At 42.7% G+C, this 14,920-nt stretch overlaps 1 pseudogene; it reads right to left on the reverse strand.

Annotated features, from left to right (window-relative positions):
* Positions 1-12,515, reverse strand: part of LOC131760407 (phosphoglycerate kinase 1-like) — a 54,288-nt pseudogene extending 41,773 nt beyond the window's left edge.
* Positions 12,516-14,920: the final 2,405 nt, after the last annotated feature.

Here is a 14,920-nt window from a genome sequence, read left to right on the forward strand (position 1 = left end):
TCTCTCTCTAGCCCATGGAGTGTGAGAGCCTGAGACCTGTTTCACTATTAGGGGGAAATAGGAGACCCCACTTCAGTCTAGCTTTAGACCTCTGCTCTGAGGGGAGGGGAGTGCAGGTGGGACAGAGTAGAGTGACTCTTGTGCAGCGCCCACAAAAATAGCAGTACTGGGCTTCCCTGGTGGCGCAGTGGTTGAGAGTCCGCCTGCTGATGCAGGGGACGCGGGTTCGTGCCCCGGTCCAGGAAGATCCCACATGCCGTGGAGCGGCTGGGCCCGTGAGCCATGGCCGCTGAGCCTGCGCGTCCGGAGCCTGTGCTCCGCAACGGGAGAGGCCACGGCAGTGAGAGGCCCGCGTACCGCAAAAAAAAAAAAAAAAAAAAAAAAATAGCAGTACTTTCTTTCCCATTTGCTATCACCCCCCACCCCTCTATCACACACACACACACACACACACACACACACACACACACACACACACACACACACACACCCCCACCAAGAAAGGCATCACTGACAAGGAGAATATGGACATTCCCAGGGCCTCTGCCAAAATGTCATCAAAATCTAATCTACATCTTTAATGAGGACCATGAGTTTGTTGTTCTAAAAGTCTGCGTGTTCCAGCATATAAACACAGGGAAGCTCTGGTTTCAAGCTATAAATATATTTGCTCACCGCCCGAACATGTAATGGAATGACTGTGCTACATGAACAGACCAGAATGATCCCCCGAGCCTACGTGACCTAGAGTGATTCCTCAAGATGTCACTTCCCTTCTCGAGTAGTCCCAGGTCATGTGTTGTATTCAGGGCTGTCCTTGCATTCTCCTGACTCCCTAGAACATCGCAGCTCAACATCTTTCTTTGTTCACTGTCCAGGGGACCTATCTAGCTTGTTCATTTCCTCCCTAAATCTTTTGACTCTCCAGAATATCCCTAACAAACACATTTACAGTTTGCAAAGTCTTTTCACATGTCATCATTTAATTCTCACAGATACTCTGTGAGGTGACGGAGACTCAGTCACTCATTCATTCAACAAGCACTGACGGAGGGTTCGACACCATACCAGGCACTGGGGAGACTGGGGTGGCTGAGGCATACTGCCTACACAAAAGGAGCTCAAAGACCCCTGGGGGAAATAGGCAGCAGCACTCAGTATGCTAGCTGTCTGGGAGGAGGTGCCTCAAGACAGTGCATTCTAACTCAGGTGGACCAGGGAGGCTTCCTGAGGGAGAATATGGATCTCAGTCCTGATTGGAGGGGAGTGGATAGGGGTTGGGCAGGAAAAGAAGGGGGCCAAAGGAATGCCAGGCAAGAGAGCAGAACATTCAAGTTATGAAAGAGCAAGTCTGGCCCATTTGTGGAACTCTGAGTAGTTGAATGTAGTTTGAGATAGAATGTAAAATGGGGTAGGGACGGTGGGCAGGAAAGGAATCAAGAGAGGAACTCAGCAGTCAGATCACAGGGGACTATATTTCAGGACATGTTAAGGAGTTTGGATTTTTACCCTAAGGGGAATAAACAGGTAATCACTAAGGGTGCGAAGTAAAAGAGGCACATGATGAGATTTGCAGTTTAGAAAAAGTAATTGGGCAGTGGCCAGACTGAGGGTGAGGCAGGAGGATACTGACATGGTCTAGGAGAGATAGACACTGAGATTTCAGTTCAGAGCAGTGGCAGTGGGGCTGGGGAGCAGGGATGGATTCAAGAGATATTTAAGGGTGTGGGATAGGGAGGCTGGGAGGGAGACACGCGAGGGAGGGGATATGGGGATATATGTGTACTTATAGCTGATTCACTTTGTTATACAGCAGAAACTAACACAATACTGTAAAGCAATTGCACTCCAATAAAGATGTTAAAAGATGAGAGATTTAAGAGGCCTGTACAGGACTTGTGACTGGATGAATGTGGGAGGTCTGGGAGAAGCTAAGGCAAACAGCCGGCCGCCTCTGGGGGCCTGTTGGTGGGAGACACTGTCTTTCACCTAAGTGTGACTAGGAGAAGGAGCAGGTGTGGAACGAAAGGTGAGCAGATAGATTGATGCTAAACTCCAGGGGCCTGTGAATCCCAAATAGAGACGTTCAGGGAAGTTTGGATTCAGGCCTCATGAATTCAGAGGAGGGCTCTGGCTTGGAGATCTGGATTTGGGAGATATTGGCATATTAGCAGTAGATGCTATAACAGGAGTATGTGAGGTCACCCAGGGGGTGGATGCAGAAGCCTGATGTCATTTTTTCGCCAGAGCTGCTCCAGGTTTTGCTCAAAACCCACCAAGCCCCACCTTTAGCAGGAGTTAACATAAGTCTTTAAGTTAAAGGGTCCAGAGATTTTTTTAAAAGGAAGCTACAAAATAAACAAACAAAAAGAAAACAGATGGAACCAGCTGGGACCAAGATGGTGACAAATCTAACTTCCAACAGACCTTAAGTCTTAGTGCACGCTGATTTACTACATTAGCATATGAAATGACACACCTACCGGTGGCCAAGACCAGACATTAAGAAAAGAATAAAAGGGTGTGGCACCCTGCTTCCTGGGGAAAAGCCCTGTCCCTTCCCCGGTAGACTAATGCATATGCCTCCCCATCATTAGCCTCACTCCTCCTCCCCGTCTTTACTCTGTAAGATTAAATCCCTCTCACCACACGGGTGAGAAGTTGATCTGTGTACTTAGGTCCCGCTTCTCCATTCTTTGGCCACTGAATGAAGTTTGCGCTGTGTTGATCTCAGCTTAGGTCGTTATTCGGCTGCTTGAACCCAAAAGGAAAAAAAAAGCCTCCCCCACCGAGGCAGAGAGCCTTGGCCAGGCTAGGGCCTGAGTAGGGTCCATAAGACTTAATTTGGTAACAGTCTGACAAATGAGGAAACTGAGGTTGGCCCAAGATCTCTCAGTGGGTACGTGGTATTACTGGGCCTGCAGCCAAGTCTTTTGACTCCAAGCCCAGCGCACTTCCTGCCACTCCAAAGCCTCTGAGGGAGGTCTGGAAAGGAGCACAGGCTGCACCTGGGGCCAGCAGGTTTTACTTCTGTGGTTTTTCTGCTCTATCAGTAGGAAGCAGCCCTAAGCAGCAGCCCCAGGTGGGAGAAGTCTTCGCGATGTTGCTCTCAGGAGACTGAGAAGCTAGTCCAAGTCCTCGTCCCATTAATACTCTTGTATATGGTAAGGCAGAAAATGCACACATTAGTCATCATGTTCACACTCTCATTTGATTCTTACATCTGCCCTACAGGGCCCCTCTCTCCTTCCCTAGACTCTGCCCCATCAGGTCCTTTGCTTCTCCTTCCTTCTCCCTCAAAACTTGCTTGTCTTAGATCCCATTCTATCTCCACCCTAGAATCTAGGTTCTCAGCTAGCCTATGTGATCAAGCCATTCCTGCTAAGACGGGTACTAATAGGTTAGTGAGCTATCCATCCCATGGTACTCGCTCCTTTTAACCAGAATTTCTGGACACATGTAAGTAGCAGTATTAAAGGCAAGAATTTCAAGCAACTTGGCAGATGATTGAGGAAGGGACAGCAGTGTGAGTAGGAAAGGAAGCGGGGAGAAAGTTAGGAGCTAGATCACCATGGGTATATTTCATAGCACATTAAGGTATTTGCATTTGAGTTCATTCAACATGGCAAAGCAGGAGTCTGCTAGTCTACAAGCCCCTTTTTATCATCCACTGGGTAAAATAATAGATGTGCCCTTGCCCTTGACTGTACGCACACACACACCCCACACCACAAGCATCTCTCACCTTCTGGTCTGAAAAACAACAGAAGCAGAGACAGGGTAGATTTCAAATCAAGGCCACAAGTTCCAAATTTTTCTGAAGTGCTGCGAGTGCTCTCATTGGTAGATCCAGCACTGGGCCAGCCTAGAAACCCACTCAGAGCAGTGTTTACTAAGGTGAGTTGAAAAGAAGTCCTAAAGGTGAGGGATTTTTTTTTTTCCCGCTCTCGGCAAAGTATAATTTGCTATTTTCAAGTCAACAAAAAGGGGAGGAAAAACACGACTGAAAGGTCTTTTAAAGGAAGTACAAACTTGGACAGACTAAGAACCACTTACAAAACAACCTGTCCTGCTGTCCTGTTCCAGCCTTGCAAGACTCCAGCCACAGTGACTCCACGGTCATAGAAAGAAGAAGCCCGCAGGGTGGGGATTTGGGGAGGAGTGGTGTCAGTACTTGGCTTGGAGCAGCGGCTGATGTCCAGGGTCTAAGATCCTACAGCAGGCCCCAGGGCATGCTGGGTAGCAATCAGCTGCCAGCCCCTCTGCCATACCTCCTACGAGGAGCCCTGGGCAGCAGGTGGCTGGGCAGCCCAGCCAGCCTCCCAGCTGCAGACAGGAAATGCCAGCGCACTGGGAATCACGGGCAGCGGAGTCCACGAAATCACATGCTCTCCAGCTGGAATGGAATTGTAAGGTTGTCCCATCCCACTCCCACCAGTTGGCATCTGAACTTCCTCCAAAACATTCCCATCAGGTGCGCCTTAAGCCAGAGCTTGACTAGCCCCCATGGTAGGACACTTATCTTTCAAGGAAGGCCACTTTATCTTTGGACAGTTCAGGCTGGAGTGGCAGTTTTGCTAACGCTGAGTCTAAGCGCCTCCCTAACTTTAGCTAATGGGTGTGAGGTGATCCTCTGCAGTCACACAGAATATGTTCCTGTCTGTTCCAAGTGGCAGATGTTTGACTGTCTGAACACCTGGGTCTGCTATCATGCAGATCAGACCAGTAAAAACTAAAGAAATTTCAATAAAGTATATAGACTTTAGTTAATAATATTTTTAAATTAATGGAACAAAAAGAAAAACAATGGGAAAAAAAACCACTGAAACCCAAAGCTGGTTCATTGAGAAGATCAATAAAATTGAAAAACCTCTAGCCAGACTGATAAGGATAAACGAAGACACAAATTGTCAATGTCACAAATGAGAGAGCAGTATAACTACAGATTCTATAAATATTTTTAAAAATAAGGGCTTCCCTGGTGGCACAGTGGTTGAGAATCTGCCTGCCAATGCAGGGGACACGGGTTCGAGCCCTGGTCTGGGAAGATCCCACATGCCAAGGAGCAACTGGGCCCATGAGCCACAACTACTGAGCCTGCGCGTGTGGAGCCTGTGCTCCGCAACGGGAGAGGCCGCAATAGTGAGAGGCCCGCGCAACGCGATGAAGAGCGGCCCCCACTCACCGCAACTAGAGAAAGCCCTCGCACAGAAATGAAGACCCAACACAGCCATAAATAAATAAATAAATAAATAAATAAATAAATAAAAGGACGCCAAGCAAGTTGTATGTTAAAAAAAATAATAATAATAAGAGCACATGAACATTATGCCAATAAATTCAACAACTTATATGAAATAGACAAATACTGAAAGACACACACTACTAAATCTCACTCAAGAAAATATAGAAAACTGCTGTATCTATTAAAGAAATAAAATATATACTCAAAAACCTTGCCATAAAAAATAAAACCAAACCAAAAAAAAAAAAAAAACCCTTCAGGAAGAGATGATTTTACTGGAAATTCTACCAAATATTTAAGGAAGAAATAATACCAATTCTACACAAACTCTTCCAGAAAATTGAAGAGGGAAATCTTCCCAACTCATTCTATTAGGCCACCACTACTTTGATATAAAAACTAAACAGATTTCAAAAGAAAACTACAGATCAATAACCCTCATACTCATAGATGCAAAAATTAGCAACAAGTATTTAACAAGTCAAAACCTAGAATATATTGAAAAAAATCTACTATGACCAAATGGAGTTTACCTCAGGAATGCAGGATGGTTTACTATTTGAATACTAATTAGTGTAATTCTTCATATTAACAGACTCCAAAAGAAAAACTATGATCAACTGAATAACTTCTCAGTAATAAGATAAACAATGTCTGAGGATCTAATGTATAACATGGTGACTATAGTTGATAACACTGTATTGTATAATTGAAATTTGCTTAGAACTTAAATGTTCTCACCAATGCCAACAACAAAAAAAAGATAAATTATAAAAAGATAAATATATGAGGTGATGGATGTGTTAATTAGCTTAATGCAGGAATCCTTTCACAATGTATACATATAGTAAATCATTACAATGTACACTTTAAATAGCTTACAATTTTATTTGTCAACTTTATCTCAATAAAACTGAAACAAAAAGGATAAAAAGAAACAACAGAGTGAATGGTTAAACAAACTATAGTGTATCCATAGAGTAGAATACTACTTAGTAATAAAACAGAATGAACTATTGATATACTCAGCTTGTATAAATCTCCAAGAAATTATGCTGTGTGAAAAAAAGCCAACCTCAAAGATTATATACTGTGTGATTCCACACATATGACATTATTGAAATGAGAAAACTATAGAAATGAAGAACAAATTAGTGGTTGTCAGGGATCAGAGATGAGTTGTGAGGCAGGAGGTAGGTGTGGCTATAAAAGGGCATCAGAGAGATCCTTACGGTGATGGAATGGTAATGGAATGATTCTATATCTTGACTGTATTGAGGTCAATATCCTGACTGTGATATTGTACTACAGATGTTACCATTGGGAGAAACTGCGTAAAGGATACACTGGGTTTCTCTGTATTATTTCTTACAACTGCAGGTGAACCTACAACTGTCTCAAAATGAAAAGTTTGATTAAGAAACAAAACATTTAAAAATCTGTTTATGCACAAAGAAGATTTAGGTATTAAAATGAAAATCATTATTATTTATAATAACATTATAAATGTTAAACACTTTGAGACAGATCTGACAAAAGCTGGGTAAGGCACACAAAGAAAACTATAAAACACTGCTTATAAAAATTAAAGAAGATCTAAATAAAGACAGATAAACTGTGTTCATAGATTGGAAGAGTCAATATTGTTAATTCATTAATCTTCCTCAAATTAATCTATAGATTCAATGCAATCCTAATCCAAATCTCAGCAGGCACTTTTTAGAAAATCACAGACTGATTTTAAAATCCATGTGGAAATGTGATGGTCCTTATATTAGTTTGCTAGCACTGCCATAATAAATACCACAGACTAGGTGGCTTAAATAAGAGAAATTTATTTTCTCACAGTTCTGGAGGCAGGATTGTTTCTTCTAGGGTCTCTCTCCTAGGCTTGTAGAAGATGTCCATCTTCTCCCTATGTGTTCACAGGGTCTTCCTTCTATTTATACCTGTGTTCTTCTCTTCTTATAAGGACATCAGTCATAGTAGATTAGGGCCAACCCATATGACCTCATTTTACCTTAATCACTTCTTTAAAGGCCCCTACTTCCAAATACACTCATATTCTGAGATACTTGGGGTTAGAATTTTAACATATGAATTTTGTTGGGGACATAATCCTCTAAACACTCAGCCCATGACAGATCTAAATAAACTAAAACAGCTCAACTCTGAAGAAGAAAATCAAAGTTGGAGAACTTACACTACCAGACTTTAAGACATTACAAAGCTGCAGTATCCAAGACAGTGTGGTATTGGTGTAAAGATAGACAACTCGATCAATGGAGCAGTACAGAAAGTTCAGAAATGGACTCACATGTAATGGTCAGTTGATTTTCAACAAAAGCGTAACATAAAGACAATTCATGGAGAAAAGATAGTTTTTTCTACAAATGGTACCAGAACAAATTGGTTATACATACACACACAAAAAAACTGAACTTCAATACATAACTTTTACAACTAACAAAAATTAACTTAAAGTGGATCATAAGCCTAAATGTAAAACCTGAAACTGTAAAACTTCTAGAGAAACAATTAGGGGAGAAAACCTTTGTGACCTTCGGTTGGGCAGAAGTTTCTTATAACATCAAAAGTGTGATCCATGAAAGAAAAAACAAATAATCGAAACTTGAAACTTAGAACTCTTAAAAGACAAAATTAGGAGCTCTTCAAAAGACACTGTTAAGAAAATAAAAAGATAAGCCACAGGCTGGAAGAAAATATTTGCCAATCACATATCTGATAAAGGACTTGTATCTACACTATATAAGGAATTCTCAAAACTCAATTAAAGGAAGACAACACAATCTTTAAAAATCAGCAAAAGATTTTAATAGGAACTTCACCAAAAAAAAAACCAAACAACAACAACACAGATGACAAACATATGAAGACATTCAACATAATTAGTCATTAGGGAAATGCAAAGTAAAACCACAATGAGATATCACTGAAAACCTACTAGCATGTTTACGGTTAAAAGGACTGATCAAATGTTGGCAAGAATGTAGAAGAGCTAGAACTCTCATATACTGCTGGTGAAATATAAAATGGTACAACCACTTTGGAAAATAGTTTGGAAGTTTCTTATAAAGTTAAATGTATAACTACCATATTCTCCAGTCATTCTCTTCCTAGATGTTTACCCAAGATAAATGAAAGTACATGGCCATAAGAGACTTGTGCACAAACATACACAGCAGTTTTATTTGTAATAGCCAAAACCTGGGAACAATCCGAGTCCATCAGCAGGTGAATGCATAAACGTATTGTGATATATCCACACAACTAAATACTACTCAGCAATAAAAAGGAATGAACTATTGATAAATGCAACAGCATGATGAATCTCAAAATCATTATAAAAAGAAAGTAAAAAAAGCTAGACGAGAAAGAGCTGGACTTTGTATTAAATTCTTGGAAATACAACTAAACTATAGTAACTGAGAGCAGATTGGTCGTTTCCTGGGGACAGAGCAGCAGGAAGGGCAGGGCAGAGGAAGAGGTGACAAAGGGGCATGAAGAAAGTTTGGGGCACGATGGATACGTTCATTCTCTTGATTTTGGTGGTAGTTTCACAGGCATATACATATGTTAAAATTTGTCAAATTGTATACTGTAAATATATATAGTTTATTGTATGCCAATTATATATATTTTTTAAACCCTTTTAAAAAATATACACACTCCCAAGACCCAGAATCAGAATCTTCAGGGGTGAGACACGGGAATCTAATATACGACACGGATTTGAAACCACTGAGATTGGATACAATAGGAAGTAAGCAAACAGAATCGAAGCAAATAGGAGGAACTAGAGCGTAATGAGAAGTGATGGTACGGGCCTTGAAATTCTTGCTTAAAAGTTTTTATGGTGACTTGCAACACAAATATGTATGATTTCTGAGAAGGAAAGTGACATAATCAAAACAAAGCTGCCATAAACTTGAAGCATGAAGAAGGTTCGGAAGTGGTGGTTCCTGCGTGTTCATAGAACAGTGATGACTGGTTGACCCCTTGTGAGTTTCAAGAATGCCAAAGGCTGGCTGGTCAATGTTTTCTTTGCCACCTTAATAGATAATTTATTTGCATCATATGATTCTATAACTCTGAATGGTGACTTTTCTAAATAATTTTATGTTAGATGTTCTTTATGTTGGTTAATATATTCCTGGTCTTTACATTTCAAATATTCTGCCACATACGCAGAGATTTGAGGTTTTATCCTGTCATGATTTTTAAAGAGATGTTAGGAGTTGACTGTCTAGCCCATGATCCCTTCCCTGAGAACTGCCATCCTGTCCACAGCAATGCACACTTTTCAGCAGCTATGCTTGTGCTGTAGGACCTTGCTCAACAGGCTGGGCCAGAGACCACAGGCAGTTGGAACTGGGATAGAAAGACAAGATCTGGCTGTCTCTGGCCCCCTGCACTAAGCACAGACCATTCGGGTGCTGTGGGGTGGCTGAAACAGTCAAGGTCAGCCTGCAGAGAGAAAAGGCAGCTGATTGAAAGAGAGGCAGAAGCAGGGGACAAAGCAGGGCTCTTAGGACTCAGTAAGTCTCAGTCACTTTCTGTCTTGGGTGACCCGAGGTGCCCCCATAACCTACCAATACACCCTTTTTTCTGGCAAAGCTGTTTTAAGTGGCATTCTGTTACCAGCCACCTCTAGAGATTTGTCCTTGATAGTTCTACAACCCAAACCCACTTATTCCTGCTACATTCAGTATGCTTATTTTAAATTAACAAAGGAATTTAGCACAGCTATTTCCAGTGGTGAATCCATGTCCATTGCTTTGTGCAACAGTGATGCTGACTTTTCTGGGTTAGGAGGAAACAACTGACCAAGGAGGGACTGAGCTGGGTTTTTAGTAAGGGGTATGGAAAGAGGCATATCTCCCCATCTCCAGGCAGTGATGCAAAGATTGGAGCTCACAGTAAAACGTCTCCTGCTGTTGGGTCCCCACTTGAAAATTCTTTCTTACCTCTCCTCCACATTCTTCAGACCTTAACTTGACCCATTTTCTGAAGAGATCAGGGAACAGTTGTCATTGTTCTCTTTCACACTCTCATTAAGGTGCTGGTCAACCTTCTTTCTGAGCTAAACAACCCCATTTCCCTCATCTTCACCCCCTGTCATCCAGATTGTTATCCTATTCTCTCTTCCTTTCCCAGGTGTTCCCACCCTGCCCAATTCCCACGCTGGAGTTGGATGTAGGTAAATGTAGATAAATCTTCTCTTTCCACCTCCCAAGTGTTTCCTTAGTCTCTTTTCTTCCCTCCCTTCCATTCTCTCTGGCACTTCCAAAGTTCAGGGCCTCGACAATTCTGACCTGCATTTTGTAGCTAATACCTCTGCTCTCTCCCGCCTTCCTGCATCCTGCAGAGAATTGCCAACAGACTCCCTCCTTGACCAATTCCTTTTTCTAAGACCTAGCTCTGATCATACCGCTCTTTTTCTTGACTGCCTTCCCTTCCTCCTTGCATATGAAAGAAAGCACAAACACTGTAGTCTCACATCCAGTCCACATCTTCCACTAGCTGGCCCAACTGATCTCCCATGAAACTGCCTTTGGGCTTCCTATGGTGCAATAAAGCATGCCGATTGCCTGACATGATGCCCTGAACCTGTATACATTTTACAGCTTCCTCATGCCCTCTGCCCAAACTTTCTTTCCCTTTCTCAGAGTTTCAAAGTCCTACTTTTTCTATTTTTCTTCCAAAGCCTAACTCAATGTGCCTTCCTTTGCGATTCTCCCCAGTCAGAAAGTATTACTCTGTGCTTAACAGTCACATGGCTTATACTTCTGTTTATAGTTTAGAAAATTCTTTAAGATTCAACTTGTAGTTCTTGAATATGGACCTGTCCTCCCTGCTAGAAAGCAATCTCTTTGTGGACAAAGCTGGACCCTACCCCTTCCAGTAAGCTCCAGGCCCCTAAGTCAATGCAGGGCATGCAGTGTGTGATCTGTGAAGGAATATTAGTCGATCAAGTTTGCAAAAATATGTGCCCACAGTCAAGCAGTGGGCCCACAAGTTTCATCTGGTCATGTGACCACTGTCTCAGAAGATGCAAGAGCTCAAATGACTCAGCAAAAATTTACTGACAGGAAATAAGAGTTTCAGAAGCAGACTCTATTAATACTGATCTAAAACACATGTGTCTGGAGCCCCAGCTCAGGTTTTCCATAACACATGCCAAGGGTCTGCAGCCTGATACTGGGCCCCAGAAGGGCTGATGAACAACAGGCTCCCTCCCTTCCTCACTGAGGGCACTGAAGAGGCCTGCAGAGCTTTGAGCCTGCACACAGAGTTGTGCCTCCCTTATCCAAAAAATCTGTCTGCCTGGATTTTCCAGATCATGGAAATTTGTCCCTATAGACACCCAACCTTTTCAAATTAAAATTCATCTTGATAAACAGTTTCCAAAAGGAAGAACATAATCCCACTTTCCCCCCTTCTTAAGCTTTCATGAATGTTATCTGATCACTTCTGGCTAGCTCTGGGTTGACATCAGATCTATCAGTTGCTATTTTTTCCACAGGATTGCCCAATCAACCACTGCCATTTACCATCAGATAATAACACATACAACAACAGCAGCAGCTACCATTTATGAGCACTTCCTATGTGCACAGCACACTGAGAGGCACTCTACATACATTATCTTACTTTGGCTTCACAACAGCGCTAAGAGGTAGATGTTATTCATATGTGTGAAAAACTGAAGAGCAGGGAGGTTAAATCACTTACCCACAGTTACATGGCGAGTGAAATGATGGAGATGGGCCCTAATCCAGGTGGTCAGCTCCAGAGCCCGCATGTGGCAAACCCTTACTCTGCTGCTTCCCTCGGCACAAGTTGGACGGAAATAACTTGACTGACTTGTCTGGGGCTATCCTGGTTTTAGCACTGAAAACCCTCCATCCGGGAAAAACCACAATAGTTGGTCACCCTCACTAGAGAGCAAGAAAACACTTACCATAACACTTGCCTCTTGGAGATCGGATGTTCTGCTGCCAGTGGTCCATCCCTAGCTGCTGAGGACAGGGAAAGAACCATTAACCAAGCAAGTCAAACCAGTAGGGCCAGACAGACACAGGAGCTTCCAAGACAGTAATAATGTCACTCTCCTTGAAAGCAGATTTTGTTCAACACACTGAAGGTTAGAAAATTCTATAAATAAAAATCATATACTTCTTTCTTCACGTTCAAAACAAGAGAATGGCTACTTACACTTATTGTGGGCAATTTTCTAAGCTAGACTGTTTATGAGGTATGTTAAAGAGCTTATCGTTTAGGCAATAAAAGATTTTTTTAACACCCTCATTTCCAGGAAACAGCATCTTAGGAGCCATGTATTATTTAGCTTCACAGGTCAGCTGACGGAAATGTGACTCCAGTCTTGACCTGTGGCAACAAGCAGGGGGAGGCTGAGGTCGGCCTGCAGTTGTGCCCCGCTTGCCTGCATGGAGGCATCACAAAACTGAATGCTTCATTGAGAAGACCCTTCCTTGCAACAAGGAACCTCTTACTTCCACTGAAAAGCTGTAAGTGAAAGCCCGAGTTAATTGACATCACATTTCTAGTTTATTCCACTTGGGTATTTTTGTTTGTTTTGGTTTGTTTGTTTGTTTGTTTGTTTGCGGTATGCAGGCCTCTCACTGTTGTGGCCTCTCCCGTTGCAGAGCACAGGCTCCAGACACGCAGGTTCAGCGGCCATGGCTCACGGGCCCAGCCACTCCACGGCATGTGGGATCTTCCCGGACCGGGGCACGAACACGTGTCCCCTGCATCGGCAGGCGGACTCTCAACCACTGTGCCACCAGGGAAGCCCTCCACTTGGGTTTTAGTACTCCTTCAAAACCAGTATCCTAGGCAATGTCCATACCACTCCTGGGGCCTCCTCCTTAATCTGCCTGGTCCACCGGCCTGAGAAAAGTGGATAGGCTTTGTGACCACCTTTTCCTCAAAGACCTTTTCCCAATATTTTGTGGCTGGGAAAGCTGAGGTCAACAGCAATCTGGTCTCCACAATGGTGGGGTTACTGTATTTGGAGGGTGGTGCTTCCACATAATTCTAAGTGCTCCTTTGAGAGTCCAAGGTTAACTTCCAGGCAAAACAAAGTGGAGTGGCTTTCTGTCCTGTTTCTTGCAGCTGCACAAGCCAGGACATTATCTTGGCAGGAAGACTTGATATGTTAGGGAAAGAGAAGAGGCAGAGGAAAGCTGACTGCCCTAATGGCAAGATTGGTGCTGCCCTCTCTCCTGGAGCCCCTTGGCTTGGACTTGCTATGCAGCAGTGTCCAGCAGGGACTGGACACAGAGTCATGCACTTGGGGGTGCCTTGAGCCTCCCCAGAGGGATTCCCAAGCTCCAAGCAGGCAGTGGGTGTTTGTTAGGGGAACTGGGTTTACTCTTCAGTGAGCTAAATTACACCTTTAGGAATTAGAAACCAAATAGTTTGAGGAGGCCAGAAAAGATGACAAATTTGCTTTTCCTTAATGAAACAAAAAACTGTTCCTTGGAAAATTATAAAGGCATTTTTAAAGGACATTGGGGTTCACATTTCTGTTCATTTTATTTTTCATTTTCTTCTTAAATTTAACTTAATTTAGCTATTTAGGAAATTGCTTATTAAAACCAAATGATCAAGATGTTTTCCTGCCTTAAAGCCAAATGTGGTCTGTTTCCCTTCATGGGAAGACGTTTTCTTTCAAAGCATCTTCAGGAGGGACGTGGTCACCTCTCCTTGGTGACCTCGTGCTGCTTCGGCTCAATCTCCATAAATACTATTATTTAGTTTGTGCTTTTCCCAACTTCCACCTACCTGGCCCATTTATGGGCTTTTAAATAATCCAGGAAATTTCTGTAAATTGCCACTGACACAATATTGAGAGCCTGTACAAACACCTTTGTACTGTGGTGGGATTCTAGGTGGACTCAGCTATGGCCCAGAGCAAAATTAGACCCTGAAACACACTGCAGAAGTCTATCTTCCCCAAGATTGTTAAAGTGGTACCCCAACTTATGTTCTGTTCAATGACCTCAGTGTCCAAATAGAAAAACCTGCTCAGACCATCTGATTTATGGGACTATACGAAGAACATGCTAACCAAAGAGGATAGACTCAGAAATGGTAAGGCGTTTTCAAAGTAATAAAATCTGATTTCAAACTAATGAGGTCAGAGTAAGCTATAATTTCAGTTATTTGTGCAAAGGTGTTAAGCCCCAAAGTACTGATGACGTCTTGAAATTTTAAAAAAATACTGAAGTTATGGCCCCTCCCAAATGGATGTACAGAGAAAAAGCTATAAAACCCTTCTTCTTTGGCCCTTTACATTCAGTTTAAGGCAAGTTAGATACAGTTATGCTCATCATTCAGATTCCATATTTTCAAATTTGCGTACTCGCTAAAATTTATTTGTAATCGCCAAATGAATACGCTCTGTCCTTCCGCGGTCATTAGTAGACACTGCAGAGGAGAAGAAAAGCTGAGTCACCCAATGCACGTATCTCTAGCTAAGGTCTGAGCAAGGAGAGGGGGACAGAACAGGGGGCTGCTCTACACTCTCTTACTGTAAACAAGCCTTCTTTTCACAGGCTATTTAGTGTCACGTTTTCGTGCCTTTTTTTGGTGATTCCACTGTTTAAGGTGACTCCCAAGCACGTG

The sequence above is a fragment of the Kogia breviceps genome, chromosome 1 (assembly GCF_026419965.1).
Source record: "Kogia breviceps isolate mKogBre1 chromosome 1, mKogBre1 haplotype 1, whole genome shotgun sequence".
In the NCBI taxonomy this organism is placed as follows: Eukaryota; Metazoa; Chordata; class Mammalia; order Artiodactyla; family Physeteridae; genus Kogia; species Kogia breviceps.